The sequence below is a fragment of the Raphanus sativus genome, chromosome 1, assembly GCF_000801105.2.
Source record: "Raphanus sativus cultivar WK10039 chromosome 1, ASM80110v3, whole genome shotgun sequence".
NCBI lineage: Eukaryota > Viridiplantae > Streptophyta > Magnoliopsida > Brassicales > Brassicaceae > Raphanus > Raphanus sativus.
This window is the reverse complement of record NC_079511.1, coordinates 22,775,885-22,792,225: the sequence shown is the minus strand read 5'-3', so window position 1 is coordinate 22,792,225 and position 16,341 is coordinate 22,775,885. Positions and strand designations below refer to the sequence as shown.

The 16,341-nt window shown below is 35.3% G+C and overlaps 1 long non-coding RNA gene across 4 annotated transcripts; it reads right to left on the bottom strand.

Annotated features, from left to right (window-relative positions):
- Positions 1-4,727: 4,727 nt before the first annotated feature.
- Positions 4,728-16,022, bottom strand: LOC108841894 (uncharacterized). 4 transcript variants are annotated; one of them, XR_008935258.1, is made up of 6 exons: positions 11,511-12,220; positions 10,920-11,395; positions 5,866-6,090; positions 5,320-5,384; positions 5,160-5,236; positions 4,728-5,012 (listed from the first exon to the last, which is right to left on the bottom strand). It is a non-coding gene; the product is annotated as an uncharacterized LOC108841894 (long non-coding RNA). The 4 variants fall into 4 exon arrangements; XR_008935261.1 differs by lacking the exons at positions 10,920-11,395; positions 11,511-12,220 and adding an exon at positions 14,883-16,022 and having other exon boundaries at positions 4,733-5,012; positions 5,866-5,943; XR_008935260.1 differs by lacking the exons at positions 10,920-11,395; positions 11,511-12,220 and adding an exon at positions 12,609-12,750 and having other exon boundaries at positions 4,733-5,012; positions 5,866-5,943.
- Between the last annotated feature and the right edge of the window lie 319 nt (positions 16,023-16,341).

Below are 16,341 nucleotides of genomic sequence, written 5' to 3'. Positions count from 1 at the left end.
GGTCAATTTAAGTTACAAAAAAAAAAAAAAAAAAAAAGATAGGTCAATTTATGTATTCCTAAATTTTATTCACAAAGGAAAAATTTGAAGCGTGTATGTAAGATAATATCACTACAAGCAAAGTAAAGTATATTGCTATTAACGTTAAGGAAATTATTTATAGAAAATCAAAAGATGTAATGTCACTCTTAGCTTCCATTTACATATTCTTGCTTTGGAGTGAGTATTAGTTAGTCCATATTTAGTCATTTTTGCTTAGAGTCAAAGCTATCTTAAACAACTCTCTTAATCCTTATTAACATAGTTTATACTTTATCAAATTATAAACATTATAATGTGTTCAAAAGGTCCATATATATTAAAGTTATTTTCTTGATATCCTATTTGTAAGTAATAGTGATATGGTAATAGGAAAAATGATCATATGCTATTCTTGCTCAAATAATTCAGTATGTTAACAACAAGAATATTTTATTAACAAACCGACGATGCATCATGCGGGTTTAGCAATATCTCTACAATGTTATTTGAAAAATCAGTTTTTTTATGTGTCGTACTCACTTTGATTGTCACAAAAGTCAATTACACGAATACCGTTAATGAATTAATTTTAGTTATATTCAATTACCATTACTAAAAATTGCTTAATTTCCTTTTTATTAATAAAGTCTTAGTTATCTTTTTAAATTTCGTTTATGTATGTTACAAAACCATATATAATAAAAAGGAAATATCTATAAATATATATTTTGTATATACAAAACGAATTTATTTTTTATTACTTTATATTTTCCTAAAAACAAAAATAAAAAGCAAATATCTATATATTTTCAATATATATAGGTGTATATATAATAAAAATAAATAATTTAGATATATTTAAGAAAACATATTTATACTGATTATATTTTTGATCAAATGATTTAAAGAAAAATAATTTCAAACAATGTAAAGTGATCATCTAATATCATTTTTTCAAATCACATGCTAAATTAAGAAAAAAATACAAAATTCAAAATTAAAAATCTACCTAACTTTCATAGATAAAATTAATTATAAAATGTATTCACAATTCTAAAAAAGTGATGATTTACCAATTATTAAGATTTAGTTCCTTTATAAACATTCATATATGTACATGAATTTTCAAATATTATAAAATATGTTTATGAGTACAACTACAACAATTTTTTTGTGTTTATATGTATTTTAAACAAACTTATCAAATTTTATATGATTTATAAAATATATTTAGAAATATAAAAGGATGAACTGAACTAAATGAAGCTAAAAATAGTAATCTAATTTTAATCTTATTAAATTAAAAAAAAATAACTGTTGTTCAGTTTGAAATAACAGGTGCAAAACATATCCCAAAATTAACATTTGAATTGTCTAAAATATCATGTTTGAAATAAAATATCTAATTAAGATGAAAACATACGTTTAGATAAAATCTTTTGAATTTTTGGGTGTAATTACCTTATGAATTCATAATTAATCGATTAATTTTTGAAATACTTCAGAATTGGTTTGCTTATTCAACTCTCAATATCATAGCACTTTAATTTATTTTATATAGTTATATCTAAAATAACATACATAATTTTTTAAAAATATTAGAATTATTTATTAATGCAATTCCAGCTTTTTATATCTTTTTCTCAAAGAACATATAAATTGTTGTTTACTTTGCAAACAAATATGGAGTTCAACAATACCATATATGAACCGATCTAAATTACTATACATGACATCGCATATCTAAAACATAATAATGCGTAGTATAACATTTTTCATGATATAAATTAAAATAACTTAAAAGTTATGAACAAATATATATACTTTTTTGTCAGCAAATGTATATATACTTATTTCTATGTAATGATACCTAATACTATTCTATTTATTTATCATAAATACAAATTATAGAATTACGAAAATAATAAACAACATATTTAAATGTTTAACAATTATTATTATTTGATTATTTTATAAGTATTTATTCTCGTGCATGAGAACGGGAGAATCATCTAGTTATGATTAATTTGATAAAAATGATGATTATCATTACAAAGGACATACCTTAATCTATTCGAAAGCGGACACGGCACACACCCAACACTCCGGGATCATGTTCAGCATGTATACGTAAACGACTTTAATTATATCAAAACTTCTTTTTTTTTTTGAATATTATAAAAACTTCGAAATAATTGAAAGTACAAATTGTATTCTAAACTTTTATAGTTAAACCATGTTAAAAAAAAAACTTTATAGCTAAACCACTAAACAAAAATGTAAATAAGGTGTGGGGATGACATCTCTTTGATTGTTATTAAATTGGAAATAGGGAAAAGACACTTTAGTAAGACCCATCTCTCTCTTAGACACAAAACACGATCTAACTACTTTGACAACTTCATTACACTAAAAAAGCAATAGCGTGTGTGTAATGATTTTCTTTCTTATCCGCGTTAAGTTTCCTTTGCTTACTTTTCTTAATAGTATTATTACTCACAGGCGAACAAATTTGTATACTTTGCTATGTTCGTTTAATGGTCATTGCGAGATGTGACATAGTTTCTCCGCAACTGAAATGTAAGTCCTAGTTTATTATTTTTTTGGGTGTAAATGTTAAAATTCATACCAAGTTTTTCTGTTTTACATAGTTGTGGAGATCCACTTATTACAAAGATAAAAGGAAAAACAAACAACAAAGGAAAAGCGCTATAAACTAAGAAGGACGAAAAGTGAGGGAGAAGAATAGCTGCAGCAAAGAAGGAGATCCTGGCCTTTGATGGAGGAATAGAGAGTAGCCTGTCTCTGATCAGCCGATCCACAATTACAATCACCCCTGCTTCTGTGGTGGCCACCTGTTTGAAGATGCGAGAATTTCTCTCGCGCCAAACACAGTAAACAATCACCTGCATCAACAATTTGATCACAACCATTGAAAGAATGGAGGAATGCTGACAAACCATTAAAATTTTCAATTTCTGCAAAATACAGCTAATTATAAAAAGCAACATACAAACAAACAACATTCGATTGCAAGTGGCACTGATAAACAGGCAAAACATATAATATAGTCGAAAACACTATTTCTATACTAAATGAATTTTTTTGTAAAATATTAAAATATTCTTAATCCTCTTGCATCAAAGTAAAAATTTTATGTAATTTTTAACAATAAGATACATCACAATGACTATTCGTTAGACATCATTTTATGGATGATATAATTGTTGGATGGTAGTTGAAATTAAAAAGATATGTACCATGTTTTGACAAAAAAACATTATAAGATTTATATAGAATTCAAACGTTAGGTCTAATATATAACTACACGCATGTAATGTAGTCGGTGTTTTATTAGCATGCTCGTAAGATCCATATTCATTACTTTATTTAAGGGTTCGTAATTTTGAATTTGTTTATGAATTACTATTTGTTTATCAGCTAAGTTTCCTAAGATCATGTGACTTGAAGCATACTTCACAGATTATTGACTAATCGTATTTGTTTATTCACTCGGGTGACCAATATTAGTTAGCCAACTTTGAAAGTAATTAAAAACATCAAAACCCTTTTTGACAAATAATTAAGATATACTAATGATTTAATACCGTTACCTTTCTACTTTCCAGACTTAGAACATCCTTTCCACTTAATCCCAACACATTATTATTATTCAAAAGTTTTTTTCTTATATTATCACTATATATATTATATTCTTCCTTTTCTATAATTCTCAGTCTAGTTTTCGAGATTGTAAACCTTAAATAGACTTGTATTTGCGAGTGTTCCAAAAAGACTTGTATTTGCGATTCATCAATACAGTGACTTGTGCACAAAGTTTTTTGCATGCCTACCTATGTTCAAGGATATTCTACTTATTTTTTCTTATGACAAGGAAATTCATTTCATTACTAAATAATGTGTATTTTTCTGTGAGATTATATTTTTATTATATAGAAAATTCCAGTGTATTTCAGATAGTTGAACAAGTAGCTTCTGTAACAAGTGTAGTGAAGAAATACAAATTGTAGTAATCCCCACATAGGATATTCTCTATATTTAGTACAAGCATAGTTCTTGAGACTATCTGCTGCTCAAACTTAAACATTACTCGATTATTTAAAATATGGGGTTTGCACAAAACATGATACACATGGAGAGCTGGTGTAAAATATTATAAAATTACTTACCATAATTAAGTAATTATTTAGTATAGTTATCTAATCATGCGTGCCCTTGAATCAAACCAAGATGTGATTTAAGTACTTGATTTTTGGTTGTTCCAAAGTTTCTTAGAGGTAACGTTTCACAAATTGCAAAAAGAAAAAAAATATTGAAGGCAAAAACATAGACGAAGGAAGCTATTTTGAGCACAAGTTGAATGTTATGCTCCAACTCTTTCGATCTATTTGCACTTTCTATTATCTATGAAAAACACTGGTTTTATCTTTACTCAGAAAAGTATCTTTTGAAAGCCCTTTTGTCAAAAAAGAAAAAGAAAAGTATCTTTTACATAAATTTACACAACAACAATTTGTTTTAACAACTCTATTTTAGTTAGTTACTTAGATTTTAAGTAGTTGCCATTTTTAACAAAGGACCAATCCTAAAACTGAATTAATTATGGTTTAAAAAGCCTAATAATTCGTATATATATTTTTGCATAGTTTGAGAATCAAATGATCTTAACACCGTAATAATAATTAAAATTTTGAAGTCTAAAAAACATGATTACTTCAGCTGTTTTCAACATCATCCGTGATTTTTCATGTTATTCTATTAGTAAACTAATTTTTTTAATAAAATTACCAATTACAAATTTTACTTTGCTGAGAAGAAGTAAATAAAATGGATCGTAATTTCGTAAAAATATAAGATGATGTCTAGAAGTCCATAGAAGTTCCATGAAGATCACAACTTTTCTGATTGCACTCTATAACTTGCCCCATCTTGCATCCACTCTCTCGCAAGGGAACACCAACTTCCCCAAACTGCAAAAGTTTAGAATTGCACAATATGGATCATGAGTTCTCAATACATTCACAAAGTTTCAACTCTTTTTAACCATGCCCCATAAGTTTAAGATGTTCAAGAATGCCCATCAATAACCTAAACATTATTCTTCTTTCAGTTTATACCTTCTATTTACGGTGTTGTGTACATGGCAAAGCCACTGCGAGAACTCTTCCTGAGAGCCAGGTTGTGTGGATTTGATCTATCATGAACCAAACCAAGAGAGAACGAGTGATTAAAATCAACTAGAATAAGATGCAATGCGTTACTATGAGATAATATTACCTTAGGATTTCTTTGAAGTGATCAGCACATTCTCTACAAGGGTACATCCGAGAAAGTATTGCCATCTACACCGTAAACAAATTTTCGTTATAAGCTTTCACATGAAGAACACTTGGGAGTTTGGGAATGCAGGGTGATGAGAAACACTGGTCACAAGGTTAAGCCTTGATATATATTAATTAGGAATTTCAAGCTGAAAGTTCTAGCATTACTACCAATTTCAACTTGATCTAATTCAGAATACATACCTAAAATTATTACACAATTCACAAACATCATCTTATAAACAGCTACAGGTCTCATCCATCCATAACATATAAACATGATTCAGAAAAAAAATGAACCAGAACTCTCTTTATTTCACTCTATAAATCATAGAACAGAGATCAATCTTAACTCTCCCAAAGCTCAACGGATTTCAACCAAACAACCGATACCCAAAAGAACCCTCTTAAAACAAACATGTTCATCAAGAAATGTAGTTGGATGATATATATAGCTATGCAATGTACATAAGTCTAAAATTGAGGAAAAGTAAGAGTCAACCTGGGCAGCAAGTGTGTCTAGAAATGTCCATGTAGACCTCCCGAGGTCCTCTTTAGTCACATGACCTGTAGATTTATCCTGATAGCATATGGAGTAGTAAAGTTAAATATGTTGGTATCAACAACAGAAGCTTTGGCAATGGAATGAAGTGTGAATTTCGGTTAGTCTGGTTCAGTCAAACACCAAAACCGGGCTTCGCGATTCACAGCCCATATCGTCACCAACCTGCAAAAAAGAAGAGAAGCCCAAGTCTCAGCCCAAGAGCATTTGTGAATGCTAAAATGAAGCGCAGCGTTTCAGAGAAAACGGCAAGTGGATGAGGTTGTTATAACAAACTCATCAGATCTCATCGTCACAATGACGAGAGAGAGATCACAGCTCAAGAGATACAGAGAACGAAGAAGAGATAGGGAGAACTTAGCTCAAGTCGAGAGGTTGACGTCGACGGAGCCACAAAAGCAGTACACGGTTGAGATCGAACCATTCCGGCGGTAGTTTACCGGCGTCATAGAGGATTCGGCAAGTGAGCTACTCTGTCTTCATTTTTCGTTGTTGTAAGCGATTGATTCGCCATTGTTGTACTCTGTATAAGCTTGAGTTGATAGTGATCAGTTGAGGGATGCCGTTCCCTCCCCGGTGAGTAGATCAGCGAACACCGGGTGAACAAATCTTGTGTTGTTCATTTGTTCTTCGTCACTTTGATCTCGAACCTGAAAGAATCGAACAAACCTAATCACGCAGTGAACGGAAAGCTAAACCTAACCTAATCGGATCTAAATACTCAACAATTGGTATCAGAGCACAAGGTTGGGTGCTAAGGTAACGAGTAAGATCAGATCTGATAAGGAAGGAGAAGGAGAGGTTACTTATCTGTGATTACTTACTGCGATCACTGAGGTTTGTAGATCTCCTGCTTGTGTTGCTGTGATTGCTGCTATTCGCTTTCTGTGTGCAGTTGCTCCTGAGATCCTTACATTTCAAGATGGAGAGAACTCATGGAAAGTTCGAGATGGATAAGTTTGATGGAAAGGGGGATTTCAGAATGTGGAAGTATAAGATGATGGCTCAGCTGGAGATTCAAGGTCTCCTTGCAGTGTTACAAGAAGACTTCGTGGTTACGTCAGTATCTGAAAAACAAGAAGAAGGTGAGAAACCTAAAGTTGATCAGAAGAAGGCTGATAAAGATTTACGAGTCAGAAGCTTACTGTGTACCTGCTTGAGTGATTCAATCTTGAGGAAAATCATGCACGAGCAGACTGCTCTTGGCATGTGGAAGTCCCTGGAGAAGCTATATCAGCTCAAGTCTCTTCCAAACAGGATCTACCTGAAGCGTCAGTTCTCTTGTTACAAAATGGAAGAGGATAAGTCGATTGAAGAAAATGTGGATGTGTTTCTAAAACTGATAGCTGATCTAGAGAGTTTGAATATTACCATTACAGACGAAGATCAAGCTATACAGTTACTCTCTGGTCTTCCTGCTGCGTATGAGCAACTGGTTCACACTCTTCAATACGGCACTGGCAGAGACACTCTCACTGTCTCTGAAGTTGTTACATCTGCATATTCAAAAGAAGATGAACTCAGACAGAAAGGTTTACTGAATAAAAATAAAACTACATCAGAAGGCCTATCTGTTGAGTCAAGAGGAAGGTCGTCTAAGCGATCAGATAATGGTAACAACAAGAAGTACAACAGGTCTAGAAGCAAAGGTGATTGATCTAAGTCTAAAGTCAGATCAGATAAGACTAAGAAAGGCACGTGTTTCTCATGTGGAAAAGAAGGTCACTGGAAGCGTGATTGTCCAAACAGAGGACACAAAAATGGTGGTGAACAAGCAGTGAATTCAGTAACTGAGATAAGGCAACCGTTAGTGCTCACAGCAAGCATACATGATTCTAGAGACGAGTGGGTTCTAGACTCAGGTTGCACATTTCACATTACACCTAACAAGGATGTCTTATTTGATCTACAAGAAGGAGATGGAAGCAAAGTTCTAATGGCGAACAACACTCAATGCAAAGTCAAGGGCATTGGTAAAATCAAAATTACTAATGAAGATGGAGCAATGATTATTCTCAAAGATGTTCGCTATATGCCAGATATGAGCAGGAACTTAATCTCCTATGGAATGCTAGAGAAATCAGGGTGTAACTATCAAGGTGGAGATTTCACTGTGACATTCTACAAAGATGGACAGAAGGTGATCACTGGCAAGTATGAGAATGGGTTGTACTATCTACAAGGAACAGTGTCACGTGGTGAAGCTAATATCAGTGAGTCTACTGGAGCTAAGACTACTATATGGCATTCACGGTTAGGACACATGAGTTCAAAGAACATGGATATGCTCGTGAAGGAAGGTTATATACCTAAGACTGAAATGGGAAAGCTAGAGTTTTGTGAAGGTTGTGTATTGGGTAAATCACATAAACAAAGTTTTCCTAAGGCTAAGCATACTACTAAAGGCATCCTAGAGTATGTGCATTCAGATCTATGGGGTTCTCCATAAACTCCAGAGAGTCTGGCTAGTTGCAAATATTTCATAAGCTTCATAGATGACTTCTCAAAGAAAGTTTGGGTCTACTTCCTAAGAACTAAAGACGAAGCATTTTCTAAGTTTGTGGAATGGAAGAAAGCTGTTGAGAGTCATACTGAGAAGAAAATCAAGTGCCTTCGCACTGATAATGAGTTGGAGTATTGCAATAAACAGCTTGACGAGTTGTGCAGAAAGTCTGGAATCAAACGACATAGAACTTGCAACTACACTCCTCAACAGAATGGGGTTTCAGAACGTATGAACCGCACCATAATGGATAAAGTGAGAAGCATGCTAGCTGAAACCGGATTGGGATAGGAGTTTTGGGCAAAAGCTACTTCTACAGCAGTGTATCTGATAAACAGGACACCAAATTCAACCATTGACTTCAAACTTCCAGAAGAAGTTGGGTCAGGGAACATGCCTGATTTATCACACTTGAGGAGGTTTGGTTGCACAGCCTATGTTCACGTTACTCAGGAGAAGACTAGCCTTAGAGCAGTTAAAGGAGTTTTCGTGGGTTATCCATTTGGTGTGAAGGGTTACAGAGTGTGGATTCCAGAGGACCTAAAGTGTACTACGAGCAGGAACGTTGTATTCAGGGAGGATGAGATCTACAAAGACACGCAAGCTAAGAAGGTTACAGAGAGTGAAAAGGATTCATGAAATCAAACTAAGGAACCTAAAAGAAAGGTATCTTTCAGTCCAAGTCTGATTCAAGGACCAAGTGGTCCTAACTATGAACATGGTGAAACGTCTGATCCTGGAAACTCAGAGCAGTCTCAACAAGATTCAGAGGTTCATGGGAGTTCAAGTGATTCAGAGAGTGACAGTGATACATAAGGGTTGACGTTTGTTGAGGATAGTGAATCTACAGGCTCTATTGATAACTACATGCTTGCGAGAGATCGAGTCAGAAGACAGAATGTTAGACCACCATCTAGATATGAGGATGAAAATCTAGTTGCTTATGCACTAGCTGTAGCAGATGACATTGAGAGGGAAGAACCTAAATCTTACGAAGAGGCAAAGAGGAGTAAAGACTGGAAGCACTCGGATAATGCTGCAGACGAAGAGATGGATTCACTTGACAGAAATCACACTTGGGATCTCATTGAGAGACCAAAAGGTCAGAAGACCGTTGGCTGCAAGTGGCTCTTCAAGTATAAACCGGGAATCCCCGGTGTGGAGGACAGGAGATACAAGGGAAGACTAGTTGCTAAAGGGTATTCACATAAGGAAGGCATTGACTACAATGAAGTGTTTTCACCAGTTGTCAAGCATGTCTCAATAAGACTGATGCTTTCAATTGTGGTGAACCGAGACTATGAGTTGGAACAACTAGACGTCAAGACTGCTTTTCTACACGGGAACCTAGACGAAAGGATTCTAATGGGTCAACCTGAAGGTTATGTGAAACCCGAGGATGAGAACAAGGTGTGTCTCCTAAGGAAGTATCTATATGGTCTAAAGCAATCTCCTAGACAGTGGAATCTAGGGTTTGACTGTTTCATGAAGAAAGAAAAGTTTCTACAGAGTGAGTATGATTCGTGTGTCTACATGAGAAGTGTTGATACTCCTAAGGAAATCTATCTACTTCTATACGTGGATGATATGCTAATTGCTTCAGGAGATATGACTGAGATTCAGAAGATGAAAGACAGTCTGAATAGAGAATTCGAAATGAAAGATTTAGGAAGGGCTTCCAGAATTCTTGGAATGGACATTATTCGTGACAGGAAGAAGGGAACTTTAGTACTCTCTCAGGAGGCATACATTGAGAAAGTTCTAAAGAGTTTCGGGATGCAAGATGCTAAGCCAGTCACAACTCCATTGGCGCCTCAATTCAAATTGAAGAGTCAAACCAAGGCAGAGGTGTTAGCAGGTGCATCAGAGATGGAAGGAATCCCTTATGCAAGTGCAGTCGGGAGCCTCATGTATGCCATGATTGGCTCAAGACCAGACTTAGCACATGCAGTGGGAGTTGTGAGCAGGTTTATGTCTAAACCTAGCATGGAGCATTGGTTGGCAGTGAAGTGGATTTTAAAGTTTCTACGTGGTGAATCTAAAACCAGTTTAACGTTTGTTAAGAGTGATGTGCGTTCTATTGAAGGATTTTCAGATTCAGATTACTCGGCTGATTTAGACAGACGACGTTCAGTTACTGGGTATGTTTTCAAGGTTTGGGGTAATACAGTTTCATGGAGATCTAACCTACAATCAGTTGTAGCTTTGTCGACTACTGAGGCAGAGTATATGGCACTCTCCACAGCAACCAAAGAAGCTATTTGGTTAAAAGGGATATGTGAAGAACTAGGCCTAAAACCAGGAAGCGTGAAGATGCATTGTGATTCATAGAGTGCCCTAGCTCTAGCTAAAAACAGAGTATTTCACGAAAGGACTAAACATGTTGCAAACAAATATCACTTCATCCGTGATATTGTTGCTCAGGGTGATATTATCCTACACAAGATTCACACAAGCAAAAATCCAGCCGATTTCCTAACTAAAGTGTTACCTGGTCCGAAGTTCAGACTCTGCTCTGAGCTGGTGAATCTGTTCTGAGAAGGAAGCGGCTCCGGGTAACGATGTTGTTACTAAACTCGCTGATATCAAACCAACTTGAAGTGAAAAGAGAGAAGTCGTTACCCGAGTATAGGAAGCGAGGTGGAGTTTCTTCTCAGGTGGAGTTCAGTTTCAGGTGGAGTCTCTTCAAGGTTCCTGAAACAGAAAGAAGATCAGAGTTAGTAAGAGTTTTCATCATCAGTGTCAATTTATCTTGAAAGGTTCAGTGTTCATCGAAAGGGAGAGAAGTCAGTGGTTACTTATCTGGGTTCAATGTCACGGAAAGTCTGAAGATTTGAAGTCTGACAGTTGATTTTGGAACAGTCTGACTCAGATCAGATTCATGCAGAGTCGTCAACAGTTCGTCGGTTCATCCTCTGAGTCTAGCCGATAGGTCTGGTCAGAGATTGAAGCATCGTTCATCTTGATCTGCAAGGAGAAGAAAAGAAAAGGGTCAGAAAGTGAAAGATCCGAGAATGGTTTACTTCGTCAGTCGAAGCAAATCAGAAGAAGAAAAGAGAAGAGAGAGGGATACAGAGAGTACCTTACATCCGTAGAGGCTCTCTGTCATCACGAGAGCAAAGGGTTGCTCCTGAAGTCGTCGATAAGCGTCGGTGACGAGAGGAGGCGATGGATCGCCTCAGAGAGACAAGAGGCTAGGGTTCGAGAAGAGAGAGACAATATTTCGGTGTTCTGTCTGAAAGGTGGAGATTGTGAATTTCGGTTAGTCTGGTTCAGTCAAACACCAAAACCGGGCTTCGCGATTCACAGCCCATATCGTCACCAACCTGCAAGAAAGAAGAGAAGCCCTAGTCTCAGCCCAAGAGCATTTGTGAATGCTAAAATGAAACGCAGCATTTCAGGGAAAACGACAAGTGGATGAGGTTGTTATAACAAACTCATCAGATCTCATCGTCACAACGACGAGAGAGAGATCACAGCTCAAGAGATACAGAGAACGAAGAAGAGATAGGGAGAACTTAGCTCAAGTCGATAGGTTGACATCGACGGAGCCACGAAAGCGGTACACGGTTGAGATCGAACCATTCCAGCGGTGGTTTACCGGCGTCATAGAGGATTCGCAAGTGAGCTACTCTGTCTTCATTTTTCGTTGTTGTAAGCGATTGATTCGCCATTGTTGTACTCTGTATAAGCTTGAGTTGATAGTGATCAGTTGAGGGATGCCGTTCCCTCCCAGTGAGTAGATCAGCGAACACCGAGTGAACAAATCTTGTGTTGTTCAATTGTTCTTTGTCACTTTGATCTCAAACCTGAAAGAATCGAACAAACCTAATCACGCAATGAACGGAAAGCTAAACCTAACCTAATCGGATCTAAATACTCAACATGAAGAAACCCTATTCAATAAGGGTTTAACTTTGAAAGGTGAAACTTTTGATAATAAAAACGTAAAAACTTGAAAGCTAGACAGACACTTATCTTTCTTCAGAATCATCATATCGCAAGAGTGGATAATTTACTTATAGTAAAACCACCAATTTGCTTCATATAAAAGATTACTCTTTTAGAAAGTTTCCAACTTTAAACCATATGTTAAGTGAAAGAGAGATAAGACCCAGAAACGGTTCACTGGGAAATTTCATGGAACACGTGGCTGGTGATTATTATAAAAGATTCCTACTTTGATAGGGAGCTTCTGAAGGGTAGAAGCATTGGTTGCGGAAGAGTCTGATGAGATGGGATTGGTTTGGATTGTGGATGACGTACGTGGAGTGGTTTTAACGTCGATTAAATCGGAGAGATGAGTTTGGACGCAGTTTGATAGGATTTATTTTTATAGATTAGATTATGAAAAGAAAATTAATGAGATTGTCTCCTAAGCTTTATATGGCTGAGATGGAAATTTTGTTTGTAAGTGGTCTAGTTATGATTTGAGTATAACTAATTCTTCCCATTTTCTGCTATTTAAATGATGTTTAATACTTGTAGAAACTAAGATATGAGTCGCACCTTGGGGGTGGGGGAGGGAAATGAGAATAAAAGTAAACATTTAGAATTAAGTACTCTTTCTGTCTCCATTTAATTGACGTTATAGGAAAACATTTTCATTTCAAAATAAGTGTCGTTTTAGAGTTTCAATGGAAACATTTTCATTTCAAAATTTGGTTGAAATGTGGTTAGATGTATAGGTAATTGTATTATAGGAAAATGAGAATAAAAGTAAACATTTAGAATTAAGTACTCTTTCTGTTTCGATTTAATTGACGTTATAGGAAAACATTTTCATTTCAAAATAAGTGTCGTTTTAGAGTTTCAATGAAAACATTTTTATTTCAAAATTTGGTTGAAATGTGGTTAGATGCATAGGTAATTGTGTTTTTATCTTGGAAATATACAAAATCATATATTTTCTTAATATGTGTGTATAAACCTAGAACGACAATTAAAACGAAACGGAGAGAGTAAATCTAATGATATGAAATAAAAATGGACAAGTATAAAGAGATGTATCATTACACATGAAATATATCAGTTCACAAAAGGTCGTTTGTATATTAAATACAGATAAACCAGACGGAGATTATGTTATACAATCGTCGAAAAAGATTAGATTTATATAACATATATTATCATGCACAATAATTTTTTTATAAAATACAAACAAAGGTGATGATTCATGCTTTGCACAGCATGAAATTTAAAAAAAAACATATTCTTCAATTTATAATTAGATCTCTAATATTTATGTTTTTTAGTCTGAAATAATCAAACAATTTTAATATAGCTTATTATCAGATGAGAAAAAGACAAATATAGCATCAATCCAAATTCTTTTCCCAAACTAGCACTCATAGTTCAAAGTCACAAAATACGTTTTATTAAAAGCATTATTTACCTTTATGCTCCCTCCTTTGATTAATCAAAAAAAAATCGTTGTCGTCTCTCTCCCAATCCGAAGTGTGTAATCAAATCCTCTCCGGCAAAAGATAGCAGAGAAACGAGGGAGGAGGATGGCGGATTCGAACGAGATGATGCCGGTGGAGATGGTACAAATCTTCGTGACGGGGATGACGAGTTGGTGGGACGAGGTTAACGAGTTAATCTCAGCTCCTGTAACTTTTCCTCCGATTTCGCTTCTTCAATCTCCATCCCAGCCATTCGCTTACCCAAGCACACACACAGTCTGGGATTGGAAGAAGAAGAGGTCGAATCATGGAAACGAAACCCTAAAAATCGAAGCTTTGATCGATCGTAGTTTTTTCTTTGTGCGTCTTTGCTTGTGTTTCCAATTTTGAGAGAAGAAAAAAACCCATTTAATTGACGTTATAGGAAAACATTTTCATTTCAAAATAAGTGTCGTTTTAGAGTTTCAATGAAAACATTTTCATTTCAAAATTTGGTTGAAATGTGGTTAGATGCATAGGTAATTGTGTTTTTATCTTGGAAATATACAAAATCATATGTTTTCTTAATATGTGTGTATAAACCTTGAACGACAATTAAAACAAAACGGAGAGAGTATATTTCTAATGATATGAAATAAAAATGGATAAGTATAAAGAGATGTATCATTACACATGAAATATATCAGTTCACAAAAAGTCGTTTGTATATTAAATACAGATAAACCAGACGGAGATTATGTTATACAATCGTCGAAAAAGATTAGATTTATATAACATATACTATCATGCACAATAATTTTTTTGTAAAATACAAACAAAGGTGATGATTCGTGCTTTGCACAGCATGAAATTTTTTAAAAAACATATTCTTCAATTTATAATTAGATCTCCAATATTTATGTTTTTTAGTCTGAAATAATCAAACAATTTAAATATAGCTTATTATCAGATGAGAAAAAGACAAATATAGCACCAATCCAATTTTTTTCCCAAACTAGCACTCACAATTCAACGTAACAAAAATAGGTTTCATTAAAAATATTATTTACCTTTATGCCCCCTCCTTTGGTTAATTAAAAAAAATCGTTGTCGTCTCTCTCCCAATCCGAAGTGTGTAATCAAATCCTCTCCGGCAAAAGATAGCAGAGAAACGAGGGAGGAGGATGGCGGATTCGAGCGCGATGATGCCGGTGGAGATGGTACAAATCTTCGCGATGGGGATGACGAATTTGTGTGACGAGGTTAACGAGTTAATCTCAGCTCCTGTAACTTTTCCTCCGATTTCGCTTCTTCAATATCCATCCCAGCCATTCGCTTACCCAAGCACACACCCAGTCTGGGATTGGAAGAAGAAGAAGAGGTCGAATCATGGAAACGAAACCCTAAAAATCGAAGCTTTGATCGATCATAGTTTTTTCTCTGTGCGTCTTTGCTTGTGTTTCCAATTTTGAGAGAAGAAAAAAAATGTACAAGAATCAACTACAGGAACTAGCGCAGAGGAGCTGCTTTAATCTCCCATCGTATACTAATTTAAGAGAAGGTCCAGACCACTCGCCGCGATTCAAGGCCACTGTTTAACTTCAACGGCGAGATCTTCGAGAGTCCTCACTACTGTTCCACTCTCCGTCAAGCTGAGCACTCTGCTGCTGAAGTTGCTCTCACTGCCCTCTCTAATCGTGGCCCTTCTCACTCTCTCGCCGCCGAGATCTTGGTTTGTTCTCGAATTTGCTTGTTTTTAGGTGATTAGGCTGCATCTCGTTTCAGAACATAGCAGTAGAGATTTGAGATCAGAAGCTAGCGGATCGAGGGATCTCCCGCGAAAATAAAAGAGAGGAAGAGGTCTAGAGATCAGGTTTGTTGTCCATTTCGGGCAAGGAGCTTGACTTTTTGTGTTCGTTTACCGTGCTTTAAGGCTCTGTTTCATTTTCCCCAACAAAAATTATGGTTAATGCCACTTTTCTTTTGTCTTCTAGGGCAATCCATACTAATGTCAAAATCTGGGTTATCACTGGAACAATCAAAGTTTGAATCTTTTGTTCTTTGCCATTGATTGATTATGAAGAAAACACACTGTTGGGGTCAAAAACGGTCACAACAAAATTAACGTTCAAAAAATATTCCTCGAAAAAGATAATTCTCGTAAAAATTACTTAAACTTATTTTTACGATAAAATTCTTGAAAAGATTTGTCCACAGTATCGAAACAAGCTCCAATGGTTCGTGTTGACGACGAAGTTAGTATCAAAACATTTGATAAAAATATACATCTTTGTTTTCTCTACGAAAGAAATCGTAAAGATCAAATCCATACGAAGAACTCTACGACTAAATCGTGTTCTCGTTAAAACGCGATCATTTGAAATAACGAAAGATCGATAAACAGCAAGGACACAGCTCAGTCATCACAGAACAGCCAAGGGAACGTCCGGCTCGGTCGCTATAGTGACCAAGCTCGAACACAAGCACGGTCGCTATAGCGACAGAGTTCGGAAACAAGCCCGGTCGCTA